At 48.5% G+C, this 16,538-nt stretch overlaps 1 protein-coding gene across 1 annotated transcript in view; it reads left to right on the forward strand.

Annotated features, from left to right (window-relative positions):
• The first annotated feature begins 3,426 nt into the window (after positions 1–3,426).
• Positions 3,427–16,538, forward strand: part of STK40 (serine/threonine kinase 40) — a 64,770-nt gene continuing 51,658 nt past the window's right edge. Inside the window, 1 exon segment of the mRNA XM_043532386.1 lies at positions 3,427–3,579. The gene's annotated coding sequence lies outside the window, so the exon portion shown is untranslated.

A 16,538-nucleotide genomic window follows, 5' to 3' on the forward strand; every position in this document is an offset into this window, starting at 1 on the left:
CCCTCCCCCCAGCACGTCCATCCGTGTGCGTCATCCAATCACCAAGGCAACCTGGCTCCATGACCTCAGGGGTGTAACATCCCAGCAGCTTTGGAGGAAGAAAACAAATCTCCCTGTATCCTAACTACAGCCCGAGCTGTGATAGGTGGGGGCTGGCGGGGGGTGCGTAGGGGTGTAGGCTGATTTTCGGGACAGGTTGCAGCTTTGTATCTGTCCCGGTGGAGAGAGCCAGCGGGCCCTGCTGCTGGATTCTGTGCTCCCTCCCAGTGATGTATTTGGTCCCTCAGCACCGTCTCCTGTTCCTGCAATGCTGCAGTTGCATGAATAAGGAGAGGCTCCGGAAGTGACATTGTCCCTTCTCGCTCTGGGGCCAGCAGGGTCTGGAAACAGCTCTCAGCAGTGACAATAACATGATCAAGATCAGTTGGGCATAAAACCCCGCTCTGTGCCTCAGCCAAGATAGAGCCTGGGAGAAACCAGCTAGCCCTTCCCACGAGCAGAAGACTCTGCCCTTCCTGGGGTCAGGGCTGCCCAAAGAAGCATGGGAAACCTCAGGCTGCAGCGTGGGGTGTCAGTGTGGGACAGGGATGCTGCAGCCTACCCACATGCACCTCTCAAGTCCCTTTGGGAGACAGGGGCAGCAGAGGGTGTGTCCCATCTACATCTTACTCCTAAAGGCAAAGTGACCCCCCCGCCCACCCCCCCGCACACACCTGGGCAGTTTGCAATGTGTCCAGGTAGCTCCCAGGAAGAGGGATGGACCCACAGACCTCAGGACAAACAGCAGCCTCTTCTCTCAGCAGCATTGGCTGACTAGGTACAGTTCAAGCCTGGGAAGTGACTGGAACTGCTGTTTGTGCGGATCCTGGGCCAGTCTGGAGCAGCCGGAGAGACAGCTGCACATGGGTGGGGGGACCTTCTAACAAATCCCAGTCCCATCTACTTCCCGCTTTTAGGAGTGGGAGTGTCTAGGAACTAGGCCATGGGGGTTTCCCAAGCCTTCGCAGTTGGGAGGCAGGCACAGTAACCACAGCCCAGGGGCCTTCACTACTCAGCATTTGTACAGTGCTGTGAGATCCTCAGCTGCATCTCCGTGTCAGGAGCCCTGGGGCCAGCCCAGGTGTCAATCCTGCAGAGCTCCAGGGAGTGTACGGGGAGGGAGCTGCTGGTCTCCTTAGCCATGCTGGGTCTGGACTGCGGCAGAACTTGACATGTTGGGCCACAGACAGGAGCTTCCCTCCCCGTCCCCTGGCACCCTCTCCTGATGCTCATTAATGCAAGCGCTGGCCTCTCACATGGCACAGTCTAGGAGGGACCATGTGGGCTGTTGGTTCACTCTGCTCCCCTGCAGGCATGATGCTGTGGAGTAACTGGGCATTGGAATATCCCACGGTAATGCAGATACAGTAGAGTCTTCCCTGCCTCCCTCCCCAGTCTGTTCCACCCACAGCTCTCCTGTGGCTGGATGGTACAATCAGGAGGAGGGGAGGAATTGACTAATGCTCCTGGGGGTTTTGAGGTTGCCTCTCCTCCTCCTGTTGCTGAGAGGCAGAGAGAATCCAGAGAGGGAGGAGGGTGCCCTGCCTGTTACATGATTCACTCTGCGTGATGCAATTGCTTTAGAGTACCTGTGTGCAGCTGATTCACCAGAGGAGTGGCAGGGGGCAAAGGCTGGGAAGAGATTGCACCAGCTGCGCGGGGCTGCTTATTGGGCTGCTTCACAGGAAAGGCTGCTCCAGCACCACACCTGACATGAATCACCCCTGGCTAAACCTCTGGGAGTCTCATGAGATCACAGAGGGCTGCCTGCCATCTCTGATGCATCCCCATCACATCCCATTCTGGGTGTGGGGACTCAGAAACCCCCAGGGCGGGTTCGTGCATGGGCCACACTTGCACTCGCTTTCCCGAAATTGCTGGCCCTGGCCCTGGCCCAAGGATCTGGGAGAGCAGCTTAGGAACATAGGGACTGTCAGACTGGATCAGATCACTAGCCTGCCTAGCCCAGAATCCCCTCTGTGACAGCAGCCGGGAGCAGGTGTTTCACAGGAAGGAGCGCTGCAGGGGACCTGCCCCCAAGGATAGTTAACCCTGTCAGGGAGAGGTTGGCCTAGGCCCTGAAGCAGGAGTATCTAGATTCCTTCAAGGCTGCTAGAAGGGCTTTGTGTGTAATCCTGGCTTTTGGGCTGTGGATGCTCTCCATATCCATAGAAACATCCCATCCTTTTGACCCCTGCTATGCTCTTGGCCTCTCTGGGATCCTGTGCAGGGAGTTCCCCAGGTTAATCATGTGTCATTTGTGCGTACAATGTTATTGTAGCCACATTGGTCTCAGGCTATTAGAAAGACAAGGTGGTGAGGGAATATCTTTTATTGGACCGACTTCTGTTGGTGAGAGAGACCGGCTTTTCAGCTACACAGCTCTTCTTCAGGTCTGGGAAAGGGACTGTGAGCATCACAGCTAAATATAAGATAGTTTAGCAAAAGTAGTGAGCACATATTCTAAGGGACCATTTAAGGTGAAGTGGCCCATTAATATCCCTGTAACCACGGGACAAAAAGGGCAGTTAGTGGGTTACAGATTGTTGTAATAAGCCACAAATCCAGGGTCTCTGCTCCGTCCAGGACTCTTAGCATCGAGCAAAGTTACGCATTTAAGCTCCCAGGCCCGTCTTTGGCAAGTGTTGGGCAGGTTCCTCTGAGGATGAGGCCCGAGGGGGTCAGCTGCGGGACGGTCGCTGCGTGAGACACGTCCCCCCCTGGGGCAACGGGGCGTTTCCTTCATTCGCGAGCGCGGCGCTGGGCTGCTTTCGCCCACCGAGCTGCTGCTGGGGTCTTGGGGGCCCTGCATGAGGGACCCCAGTGCTAGGCACGTGTGGGCCCCACGGCCCGTGACGGGGGGGGGTCACTGTCGCAGTACAGCTGTGATGTGCAAGGCAGACAGGCACCCTGGGCATTCGCGGGGAAGGGAGCTCTAGGGGCCCCGGGGCATTTGCCTCTCAGGGGCTGGGAGGACCCCCACATTGCTCAGGCTGCACAGAGCCCACAGGTGACCCGGCAAATAGCCACCCAGCTCTCCTCCAATCACAGCCAGGCCGCTTTTTAATCCCCCCAGTTACCCACCAATCCCCATGCTCCAGGCCAGCCCACCTGGGGCACAGCCAATCACCACGGGAGGTTGACCAGCCCTGCCCAGTCGCCTATCCCGCCCCTGCGGTGATCAGCCAATCAGCAACTAGCACCCTCCAAACTCCTCAGTCGCCTTCCTGCCCAACTAAGGTTTCAGCCAATCAACATTGGTGGCGCTGGCCCAGCCTTCCAATCAGGAGCGGCTCTGGGAGGATCAGTGACTTCCCCGGACAGCGGCAGCCGCCATCTTTGCTCTGGCCAGAGGCGCCAGAAAAAAAGATGGCGGCTAGCAGTGGGGGCGGAGCCGGGCGGAGGCGTGGCTTGGCGTGGTGCGTCACTTCCGTTGTCAGGTGGCCGCCGCTGGGAGCGGAGCGGAGCGAGCCGGGGAGGGGGCCGAAGCGGGCCTGGGCTGCGGCAGGGGATCCCTCCGGCCGGGCCCGGGGGTCATGGGTGAGGAGCGCTGAGCGGCCGCCGGGACCGGTGAGGGGGGGCGCGGGTCACCCGGCAGGGATGTGGGGCCATCGGGGTGTGGGGGCTATCCCCCCTCCCGGGGCAGGGGCCCCCCTTTCCCTTGGGGGTGCGGGGCAGGTAACCCCCCCACTCCCGGGGCAGGGCCCCCCCTTTCCCTTGGGGGGCCGGGGGGCGGGTCAGTTAACCCCCCCACTCCTGGGGCCGGGGCGCCCCCCCTTCCCTTGGGGGGGCGGGGCGGTTAACCCCCCCCAACTCCTGGGGCCGGGGCGCCCCCCCTTCCCTTGGGGGGCCGGAGGGGCGGGGCGGTTAACCAACCCCCCCAACTCCCGGGGCCGGGGCGCCCCCCCTTCCCTTGGCGGGGCGGTTAACCCCCCCCCCCCCCCCCACTCCCGGGGCCGGGGCGCCTCCCCTTCCCTTGGGGGGGCGGGGCGGTTAACCCCCCCCCCACTCCCGGGGCCGGGGACATGCCTGCTGGACTGGGGCTCCCTTTCTTGGCACAGTTGCCCTGGCTGGAACCCTTCCCCTCCCCCTGCTGTTCTCCTGTTACCTAGCAATGGAGCAGGGCTACACCACCAGGAACCATGGAAACGCCCCTCGTCCAGCAGGGATGGGGGCTGAGAACCCCTCCCCAGGAGCTCCTGGTGTTTAGATAGATAGTGTCCCCCTCTGAAAGCTTTCACTTGTATTGTGGGGCAGGTTATGGGGGGCATAGGCTTGTCAGAGCTCTCCCAAGAGCCCTGTAAGTTTCCCTGAAGGCCCTTGGCATGGGCTCTGCTGCCTGTGGCCGATAGGGACAGCAACAAGAGTGACCGAATCCGCAAAGTGCTCCTGCTGCTGTAGTGCTGGGGATGCGCCCGGCAAATCGAGTAATGAAGCCCAGCACGGGTAGTGATGGGAAAGGCTCGGTCTACTGTCGTATGCAGTGGTGGTGTAGCCACCTTGGTCTTAGGATACTGGAAAGACAAGTCGGGGAGGTAGTATCTTTTATTGGACCAACTTCTGTTGGTGAGAGAGAAAAGTTTCCAGGCTTACACCTGAAAAGAGTTCTAGGTCTCTCTCACCCACACAAGTTGGTCCAGTAAAATATATTACCTCCCCCACTTCATAGCTGTGTCAGGCAGGCTCCTTCACCAGGAGTCTCCCAGGACACTTTGTAGAGAGAGATCCGGGCATTCCTCTTCCGAACCCCCAGACGGGCTGCTTTGTTTCCGAGGTGACTGATGCATGGTGGTTTATCATTATTTATAGGCTGTTGGGCTAAATGCAGCATTTCCCAGTTTCTGATGATTCGCCCTGTCGGTTTCAGGTTTAACATGTAATATGGTTTGGGGTGTTCTCACCACATCAGAACCCACTTCAGATAGCGCCCGCCCTGTGACTGGCAGCATTGGTTTATTTATCTTGCTGTGTCCTGAAATCTTTAACTACATAGATGACAGAAACAAGAGTCAGCAAAGACCTGTTATTAGTCATATAGTATTGCAGATGTGCCAACTGTTTTCTGATGAGTATAAACATGCTGAGAATGGAGTCCTGGCCTGGAAGAGGCTACGTCTGAATGGGTGAGTGGGTACCATGCAGTGCAAACAGTGTTGCCAGGGAGAGTATTATCTAGGAGTTTCAGCAGGTCACTGAGACTTTTTGGGCTGTACCTACTGTAGGAAAATTGGCCCCTAGAATCCCCACTGGCTGCTGTAGTGTAGACAGGGGTCAGATATTTGTACCATCAAGTCATTTATCTTATGCCACATCTTATACCTTTCCTACAGCTGGTGGAACTGCACTGCTGGGAAAGTATAGATAAGCCCTAGGCTCTGTTCTTAGTTCTGCTGCTGACTCACTGTCATTAGGAAAATCACCTTTCCATGCATCTCTACCTTAATCTGTAAAATGTTGGGTATAGTGCCTTCCTGTCTGGCAGGAGGCTTGCAAGTCTTAATGAATATTTCCAATCTACTTGGAGCTCTGGATGACAGGTGCTATCGAAGTGTGGTCATGTTGGGGGTGGTCACTGTAGCTGGAATGCTTGGTGGAAGACTCGGATTCTCAGATTTGAAAGAAAAGAAGCATGATGTCTGTGTCTCTGGTTTAGCCCTTGTAAGTGCCATATTCTACAGCAGGGTCAAGGAAACTGCCCCACTATCTTGTTTTTTTTAACTGTAGAAACTGAGTAAATAACTGGTTGTCTCTAAAACCTGCAATAACTGATTAAAGTGGCTGAGAAAGCCTGAATATTTTGTAGGATTCACAGTGGCTTTCACAGAAACTTAGAAAGAAGCTGCACTGAAATCTTGATGGAAAGCTGGAGGAGAAAATAGTTAATTTATGACAGGTTTAAGAGTAACAGCTGTGTTAGTCTGTATTCGCAAAAAGAAAAGGAGTACTTGTGGCACCTTAGAGACTAACCAATTTATTTGAGCATAAGCTTTCGTGAGCTACTGCTCACTTCATCAGGTAGTTAATTTATGCACATATTGAAGCTGTCTGGTATGCAAATATTGTACTTGGGATGTTTAAGTATTGAATAGCCTAGAGAGGTTGAAGTGGTCTTGATCATGAAATTATTCAGGGACTGAAACTCCAGTTCAAAGTGTTCAACTTGTTTGTCTGTCTGTCCTGCTATGTGAGAATTGGAAACATAAGCTTGCATGTGAACTCTTACAAGGATAAGTGGGGGAAGGAGGGGCTTGAAAGTTACTCTAGCCATTCGCATCTAGGCTTTGGATTTAAACCCTGATAAGGCTCCTACTGGTACTTGATTTTCTGCTGCTCTGGTCCTTAGTAGTGATTTATTCTGATCTGTGAAGATGCAGGCTGTTCAGGAAGGCACTTGGGACTAGGTTAAGTTGTGGTTACCCAGCTGATCAGAGACGCTTGCACACTGGCTTCCCTGCTAGCCAGTGTTAATCTTACTTCCATAAACATCAAATTAATCCATTGACTCTTTAAAAATATGTATGCACAAAAAAATATTTTAGAGCTAAATGTCTTTGTCTAAAAGTTCTTTGTTTGATATTAATGTTTGTTTAGTACTTCTTGCATGTAAAGTACTAGCCCCGTGCTAAGTGTTCCTTTCTGGTGTCAGTGCACAGAAAAACTCATGGACTCCTGTAAAGAAGATTGCTTTACATTTGTACTGTTAGGAAAGAATCAGATGATAGTTTTACCCACCTGTGTAACAGCTTTGATACTTTCCTGTAGAAAACACTTTGACTTTAGAATCATGGAAACTTAGTCTGACTTTTTCTTTGCAGGTAAAGTAGGTGGGAATTTACAGTGAAGAATTTTAGGGAAAATATGAGTGACTCTTTAACTAGGTGCTAAAACCTTAAAAGGAAGTTTTGCTTTTAACAGAAATGACTTTCTGAGAACATCGACAACCTTCTGAGTAAAGGTTTCCATCAAACTCGACAATGGAGTTGTAACATCCTGACTCTCTTAAGATCCCCTACTGACTGACTTGCTAGTAAGGAAAAGTGGTTGCATGATCCCATTCAAAATCTAAATGTTTTCTCTTTCTGACCAGGCCGCTGAAGCCGAGAGAGATTTCCCTGGTCTTGCACAGTTTTTTTTGTGGTGTGGAAGCCAGTGTCCTATTGACTCATCTCTTAAGGGTGTGTTCAAAGGTAGCAGCAGTTAGATAGATTTTGGACTAGTTCATGAAACTACAGAAGTGCAACTACATTCACATTGGCCTTCAAACAATTGCCACATTCCCTTGCCTACATTTGGTCAGAGGTAAGCTTCCTGACTTTCACTGAGATAAATTTGCCAAGCCTGCATAGCTTGCATACCTTCCACAACTAACCGCTCTAAAATAGGCTTGTTCCGTAACAGGCCTGTGTGCTTGTGAGGCACTTTGAAAAGCAGCTTTTTCTGTCTTGAGTAACATCTGAAATACATTTGTGAGCCTGAAGAAGAGTTTACTTCATTAATTCTGGGTGTGCATAGTGTACATTTATATGTACACACACTTACTTCAGTAATTGTGTGTGTACCCATACACAATATCTGCTCTTTTCCAGGACCCAGATTGTTGTGAGACATTAGTTGGAACAACCTACACCTTGTTTGTGCAGAAATGGTGTCCCTAGCCTCTGTTTGCCATAAGCTGGGATTGGGTCACAGGGCATGGATCACTTGATGATAACCTGTCTGTTCATTTCCTTTGGGGCACCTGCCATTGGCCACTGTCAGAGGACAGGATACTGGGCTTGTTGGACCTTTGGTTTGACCAGTATGGCCGTTCTTATGTAAGTCTGAGCTGTCCTCTGCTAACTGATCTTGGTGGTTCCCGAGTCTTCCCAGAACAAGACAGTCCAGCACCTTTCAATCATAACTAACAAGTTCTTGTCTAAGATACAGCTGTACTATACTGATGTACAGTACAGGTGCCAGGCAAGTGTAGTGTGCACTTACCTATATGCACCATTCAATTGTTTACTCTGATGGGGGTCTCCGTGGGGTATGACTGCATGAAATGAAACTAATGAAATTCCCAAGTGTGACTTCCCCTCTGGTGTTAGCCAGACCGGTGATCTGCTCGGTCACTCCAATCCTTCACTCTGGGAGCCAGCCTGACCCTGCTCTGCTGTAAGAACCCCCACTCCTGGGCTGTTTACGCACAGCCTCTGGCATGTAAGCTGCTCCTTGGATTGTGCAACTGAATGACACTAGCCAATATCTCTGGTCCCAGACACAACCCTAGGAACCTCTGTCTTGCAGTGTCCAGTTATGCCCACTGGATGCTGAAAGCTTATATAAGTTGGTCAATTTAACAAAGAATTGATATGTACCAGGCTTGTTGTCCCAAGGGGAGCCTCTGACACACTTCAAACCAAACACACTGCTTCAGGTAGAATAAACAAATTTATTAACTGTAAAGATAGATTTTAAGTGATTATAAGTGAAAACATAAGTCAGATTTGGTCAAATGAAATAAAAGCAAAACGCATTCCAAGCTGATCTTAACACTTTCAGTGCCCTTACAAACTTAGATGCTTCTCACCACAGGCTGGCTGGTTGCTCTTCAGTCAGGCTCTCCCCTTTGATCAGTGCTTCAGTCACTTGGTGTGGTGTCTGTAGATGTAGGTGGAAGAGAGAGAGAGCATGGCAATTGTCTCCCTTTTATCATGTCCTTTCTTCCCTCCTGGCTTTCCACACCCCGCCCCCCCCCCAAGTCAGGTGAGCATTACCTCATTGCAGTTCCACACTGACCAAAGGAAGGGGGATGACTCATTCGAGAGTCTAACTGATTCTTTTGTTGCTGCCTAGGCCAGCGTGTATTGTTCCTGTGAGGCTGGGCTGGGTTTGTCCAATCCATGCCCTGATGAGGTGTGAACTGCCCCTCTGCTTCTGGAGAGTTTTTGTCTGGGCTTGCTTTAAGCCATAGGGATACATTTTCAGCCTTACAACTTTATACGTGAAATTATAACCTTACTATAACATCACTATTATAATCATGCTCAGTGCATCATGAGCCTTCCGAAGACACCTGACATGACAAACTTTGCATTGGATATCACACAATCATTTTACAAGGATGAACACGGGGGTGCTGGGTGTTCCCCCCAGGTAGTGGATGTCACACTAATTTTGCTTTAGATTGATAGGTACAACCTACACATTCATGCAGCAAAGTAGCACATTGTGAGCATGCTGAGGGAACAAACAGTTCATGTGTAGCACTATTTCTGTTTTCAATCAGTGTTTAGCAATTTCTTGTCTTTCCTTTTCAGGCCCCAGCAGTGAAGGAGAAAATCTTACATACTCTGAGCACTTGTCTTAGTTGAGGTGGACAGTGCCGGATAAGAACTGCTTAGACAATAAGAAAGCTTTAAAGATGGGGATAGAGGCTAGCAGAAGATGAGTTTCTGTGGCTATGCTATTGTTCCCTTCATTAGAATCATAGAATATCAGAGTTGGAAGGGACCTCAGGAGGTCATCTTAGTCCAACCCCCTGCTCAAAGCAGGACCAACCCCCATTTTTGGCCCCAGATCCCTAAATGGCCCCCTCAAGGATTGAACTCACAACCCTGGGTTTAGCAGGCCAATGCTCAAACCCCTGAGCTATCCCTCCCCCTTGTTCACCTGAACAAGATAACAGAGAACTCATTTTACTTTGATCTACCTGGGACCTTGTCATTTTGTTCTGTAATTTACTTGTGGCTCTTAACAGTGAAATTTAGATTAAGGTGCTTCATTGTTGCAATATATAAAATATCAGTCTTGTCTTAAATTTGTCATTGGGAGAACCCACAGGTGCCCCTCCCTGCTCACTTCTTCAGACATGGCAAGAGAGTGTCTGTTCTTGCTTTTATTTTGGCTGCCTAACCACCCCTTCCCTCTAACACCATCTTGTTTATTGTTTGCTCAGTGATTCTGATCTTGAATTTGAATGAGACTCTTCTGTGTAGTAGATGATTCTTTAAGTGCTGAAAGCAGACCACGAAGCTGCATGTCTTGGTGCTGTGATTGATCCTCCTTTGCAGGAGAAGTACAGAATCCTGAACTCGGGACTTGGCAGCATAAAAAAGCAAAACAATTTTTCTGTTTACTTTTTAAAAGCATTTATTTGGCATGTTACATTGTTTTCAGAATCTCTTGGACATTGTGCTAGCATGGCTGAGGTTTACGAATTAGACTCAATGTACATTACTATTTATATTACATTGCCTAAAAGTATTCTAGGCACCTCACAGGACAAATAAAACACAGCTCCTACCCTGGAGAGACTCCATTCTAATATCCAATATGGTGGGCCTCAGATCAGTGGGGAGGAGGACAAAAGAACTCAGCAACAGGTAATGCATAGCAGAGCCAAAACCCTTTTTACTATATGAACAAATTCAGTGGCTTTTTTTGACTTCTTTCCTGGTGGTGTCACAGTGAGAGTAGGTCTTGCAGAGGGATTTAAATAAGTAGAAGGTAGTGGCTGGGCATACCATCTGAGTAAGAATGCCCTTGTGAGGAGGGGGCAGAGGGTAAGCCTGGAGAGGCTTCGGGAGAAGTGGAGTTAAATGTTAGATGACTAGCCAGAACTGTGTGCTGTCTAGCCCTTGTCTACACTAGCAGAAATCAGATGGATAATTCTCTACTGGTGCAGTGGGAGCTGTAGTAAAGAAAGGGCCCAGGTCTCTCTACCCACCAAGTTAACTCACTCTGCATCTGGGTCCTGGCTGTACTACAGCTTCCACCATTGCAGCGACTGGTGGAGAATTACAGGTCTGAATTTTGCCACTGTAGGTAGGTAAAGCCCTCTATCAGCAGCCTCATCCGGGTATGCAACATGCCCAATTCTGTTTCTGTGTGACACTCCTACTGAGTGGCTTCTCACTATAGCATAATCTCCAGCTACCAGCATCTGGCGGGCTATTTTTCAGAAAACAGTCCATGTTCTGGTGGGTATCTGAAGTGTCAGATGCTGCATAGTTCCTCCTCCTCCCCTGCAGCCCCCTCCGCCCCCCCCCCCCCCCCGGTAGTGTGGTGAAAATGGGCTGGATCAAACCAATCTAAAGGCACTTTAATTGTGGGGGCATTTGTCAGCCTAATCACTTTACAAATAAAGATTGAACATCTTTCTCTCTAATTCTTCCCAGACCATGTTACATGGAGTATTGGTCTTCTGGCTCTCCATGGTTGAGCCCTTTCTCTTCCAACTAGTAACTGACAGTTCAATCCCTGGCTCAGTCTAGGCTGTGCTCAGTATAGGAGCCATACCTCTGCTTAGGTTCTGCTGTGGGATTTGCTCTCTCAGATGCTGTGCAAAGCCTGTAATTTTTACTGAGTTTAACTGAATAAATCCTTGAGCACGTGTTCATTTTCCCATTAAACATTTTCTAACTGGAGAATTCTTTCCTGGAAATCTAATGGAGAGGCAGCTAGTTAGTAAAGTTTGAGCCTGCCCTGCTACAGTGCGTCTGATACTGTTTTGCCAATGAACGTAACAAATGATCCTAACCAATGGGAAGGTTTCATCAACCACTGGAAAGCATCAGTGAGCAAAATCAAGTGTAACGAGCAAGGCGTAGAGGGGTTCCTCTGCAGAAGGGGTTCTTTTTCCTATGGCTAATTACAAAACTGGTCCAATAGCTATTTGGTCTGAGAAGTCAGTGGTCTCTCGGTGGGGTCAAGAAGACAACAGGAGCTCAGACTTGTGTCTCTGTGTAAATAGAACTAGGGGCAGCTTCTGGCACATTCTCCTTTTGAAGAAGAGCCTGTATTAATGGCCATTTAGTGAACAGTCCCTGAGCAATGGCAGTCATTAGGATGCAGGAAGTATTTCCCTCATTTTGTAGTGTTAACGCTACATCCTTTCATTGTTTCTCTGTGGCATCCACACAAATGATTTGGTCACATAAACATATTGCTTAAAAGTACCCTCATCTTCAGCTGCTTTTTATTCTTAGGATGTTATGGCATCATCTCCTTTTAAAGACCACACAAAGGGAAGCCTTGTACGTTGTTAGCTGCTGTTTGATTAAGGATGACCCTATCGATTTCAGCTGCGCCACACTTTGCTTTTAGTCTAAATAAGCCTTGTGTTATCTCTGTTTGCAGAGGAGACTTGGAAATGCTCTGGGTTTTCTAAATACGGTACCACGCTCCCATTTGGTGTATTCTCTATTTGGAAGCTGGCGCTAGGATTGCTGAAGTTCCATCCATGTTTTAGTTCGTCATCAGGAATGTCCTTCTCCTGTGAGTTGTAATCGGGATACAGGTTTTGTGGGTTTATGGTGCTGGTATCAAGCAATGTTTCCTCTAATTTTTTCCATCCATGTGCGGAATGAATTTTGTTATTGCACCAATATGGAGGTGATGTGTGTCGGGTGGGGCCGAGGGGTTTGGAGTGTGGAAGGGGGCTCAGGGCTGGGGCAGAGGGTTGGGATGTGGCGGGGTGAGGGCTCCGGCTGGGGGTGCCGGCTCTGGGGTGGGGCTGGGGATGAGGGGTTCAGGATGTGGGAGGGGGCTCAGGGCTGGGGCAGAGGGTTGGGGTGAGGGCTCCGGCTGGGGATGCTCACTGTGGGGTGGGGCCAGGGATGAGGAGTTTTGGGTGCAGGCTGCTGTGGTGGGGAGAGAGGACCCCCCAGCCCTCTCCCTGCTGCAGCAGCCCCACAGCTAGGAGAGAGGCTTCTCTCCCTGCCACAGCTCTGCACACCCCAAGCTCCCCACCACTCCCTGTTCCCCACCTCACACTACACCTCTCTCCTCTCCAGGCCCCTGTGCCTGCATGGCTCTCCTCATCGGATGCGCAGCCCTTAATGGGCTCCTGTGTGGCCGTGCAGGTGCGCACCTTAGAGGGAACACCGGTGTCAAGCATGCTGTCATGTAAAACGCTGCATTAGTCAGGTTGTACCACATAAAGACCATGTAGGCAATCTGAAATGCAGCTTTTAAAGTGTTTTTTTTCTGCCCAGTTAGGGTTATAGGGTATATTACATCTCCTGTTAAAACCAGCAACAGCACTTCACTGCAAAGAATACAAAATTCAGCATGTGCATGAGTCCTATAATAATATTCTGTGCATGCAAAGGAAGCCTTACTGCAGCTAATTTGTGGAATGCTAAATACACACCCTAATTTAAGTAAAATAAAATCCAGTGTAATCAACATCTTACGTGATGGGTAGATTTTTTTTTAAAACAAATACCTGAATGGCTTTATGCAAGTTCTGTGTGAATTGCAGCCCTCTGAGTTCGGGATACGCTGGGCATGGAGTCCCTTTCCAGGCATCTATCTGCAGGATGCAGCAGCGCTTCATTTGTAAGTGCTCCCTCCGCACTGTGCCATGTCCTAATAGGTTTTGCATCAAGCTTATAGACCATGGCTGCAAGCATGTATTTTTTGAATGGATTGGAAACATGGATACTAAATGAAATGTGTTTGATCTGTCTCCAGCACTAAACTGTCTAAGCTTACTAGTTAGGAAGGGATTGTGTAAAGACAGCCCTGTCCTCTAACGTTATAGCCAATAAGAAAATGTTTCTCTGTCACTCCTGCTGACAGTCCTTAACTGTTCTCTTCTATGGCACTCTTCTATAGGCTTTTAATCAGAAAAACTGTTTTGCTTTTCAATTCTAAAGTTTTCTTTTAATCATTCAGTTAGGGGAGGAGCCGGAATCAGTCTGCAGATTTCCAAGGGCACAAGCCAAAGCTTCCTGAGTCTAGACTCCCTCCCCCCACCCCCTCCAACCATGTTTCTGTAGAAGGCTTTGTTCCTCCAAAAGGGCTTTCAAATCAATACACAAGTTCTTTGTGTGTCTCGGTGCTTTTGAATAACTAGACTCAGTCTTAGACTTTGGGCTCTTTGAATCTGTACTGACAGGTTTTCATTTCATGTAATTTAGTTTTCTGAATAGAATTGTTACATTTCTGAAGGTTTATTAGTATTTCAGTTGATTAAATGACCATATAAACTGAATCAGCACCAAATTACTGCCATCTCCGTAAGGCAGAGGAACTAACTTGGTTTGTACTTCCTTTTTTTAGAAAGGTCTCTACTTCACTGGCTACCCTCTGCACATATCCTTCTTGTAGTGAAGGGGATTGTCTCCACTGATGAGCCCTTGCTTTGCACCCAAAGGACAGTGGAGCTGATATTTGCATTCGTTCTTTGAAGGTAGCGTAGTTGGGGGGAGAAAGGAACGGTCCTGGCTTGTAGAGTAAGCTGCTGCACTGACCTCTGACATCACCAGGCCAAGTCGCAACCTCCTTGCTTTATCATGCTTCCTTCATATTTTGAATCTGTCCTACAAAGCTTCCCTTAACCCAGGAGCCAGGGCCTCTTACTCATCTCAGGTCCAGTCAATTTTGAACAACCAGGCTTCTAGAGAGGTTGTTTAAATAGGTGTCTGAGTCCTGTATTAAGATGATCTGGGCAGCTTTGTCTCAGAAGTTCTACAGTTCTTTCCAAGTGGGAAGTGGCTCATGAAGACACATGAAAATGCTTTTCTTGGAACATTGTTTTTCACCATAATCTTAACCAATTATACATCTCCCAACTGATAAGTCAAGTCATACTTGAGGTTTTATGTGTTAAACTTCAGTAAATGCTTAAATCATTCATTTGGATTGAAGGTCATGTCCATTGTAACTTCTCATCTGCACACCAAGTTTAAAAGACATCTGATAATCTTGATTAAATGGGAATGGATTTTAGCTGGTAAACGTTTAGAGGCAAACAGATATATTTTGACCTGTTCTGTTGACTCAAATGTGATCTTTTGCTGTTTAAATTTCAGTAAAAGCTAAAACTGGCATTGAAGCCTGTCTGATCAGGTGCCTGGATTGGAGGAAGCAAGCAGAACAGTAACCTTTGTGCTAACTCTTGTAACTTGTGTTGGAAGTATCCAATCATTTTTGGTCTTATTCTCAAGAGAGCCTAAGTATACATTTCAGAGTAACAGCAGTGTTAGTCTGTATTCGCAAAAAGAAAAGGAGTACTTGTGGCACCTTAGAGACTAACCAATTTATTTGAGCATAAGCTTTCATGAGCTACAGCACGCAAGCTTATGCTCAAATAAATTGGTTAGTCTCTAAGGTGCCACAAGTCCTCCTTTTTTTTTAAGTATACATTGCTGCACATTAACAAGCACTCAAAATGCTGGCTTTTCCAGCCAGCAAGTTAAGATGTAAGATGCATTGCAAATGGCTGGGTCTTGTGCAGTTCATCTCTAGAGCTGCTGAGCTCTGCAAGGGGATGCTAATGTGGCTTCCCCTTCCTATGAATAAACAGGTCTGAGGGCCTTTGTTCTCTCCCTCGGTGCAAAACCGGTAATGCCATTCTAACTTCTGTTTTGGAAAATGGACTGAATCCTGCAGGGAGAAGCACAGTTATATGGACACTGAAATGTCAGTCATGAGGGCCGACTAACTCCACTGAGAACCAGAATGTGGGTTCTTTGTCTTCCTGATCCAGTAGGTGTTGGGAGAGCCTCGCACTCAAGCAGTACTTTGGCCCCTTCTGGCAGCAGTGGGAGAAGGATCTGTGTCCAGTGTTCTGTGCCTAGATGGAGGGTCCCTTGCAGTGTGAGGAAGAGATATATGGGGGAAGCTTTGAACCTCTCTCCTAGCTGCATAGCAGCCAGAGTGGTGATGAGCTGATTTTTTTTTATTTTTATTTTTTTGGGTTGTTTCCACTGGCGTCTCTTCCTTTCTGTGTCTTTAGCTGACATTTCAGGTTCGATGACGAATTGTAGCTGCCAGGAGTCTCCGGGGGAAAATGATTCATTTGTCCTGTGTGCATGTTTAAATTAGCAGTCTGGGAACTGCACTTGTAACTGCGTTTGCCTATCTTGTTTTGCCTGCAGTGTTTCCATCTTAGAAACGATACCAAAGTTTCAGGCACTTCAGTGATCACTTCAGCAAAGCAAAAACATAAGTGTGTGAGAATATTCATCGGTTCAGCTTAGAATTGTTTCTAGAGGTATCCTGGTTTCTGAAGGCTGCTACTTGCTGCACATAAAGCTCAGGGACTCTTTCAAAACCTGCTTGTTCAGCTCTTGGGAGGTGTTAGGTAGCATACGAGATGTTTTGGGATACTAAATGCAAGACCAATGAAGCAACTTTATTTGGAATCCTCCATTCTAAACCCAGCATGAGCTGCTGTTGTGAGAAGCAACCCTGTGGTAGCTGGTGCATCCAAACTCTGGGTACAAAATAAGACTTGCAGTTTTTCTTGCTTGACTTGTAACCCTTAAATTCCAGCAAATGCAGGTCTCCTTTGCCTTTGATCTTTGTTCCGGATCAGTCAATCTTTTCTGCTTTTTTCAGCTGACTTCAGGCATTTATAAGTTAGGACAATGCAGAGTTTCCTAGTGACTTGCTAGGTCTCCGTTCTTTTATGGAGAGAGAGCACTGCTGGGCCATCACAATGCCTCCCACAACTGTGCTGTCCCTAGAGCAAAATATTTCCAGGCAGCTTTTGCAGAATTCTGAGG

This window comes from Chelonia mydas, chromosome 19 (assembly GCF_015237465.2).
Source record: "Chelonia mydas isolate rCheMyd1 chromosome 19, rCheMyd1.pri.v2, whole genome shotgun sequence".
NCBI lineage: Eukaryota > Metazoa > Chordata > Testudines > Cheloniidae > Chelonia > Chelonia mydas.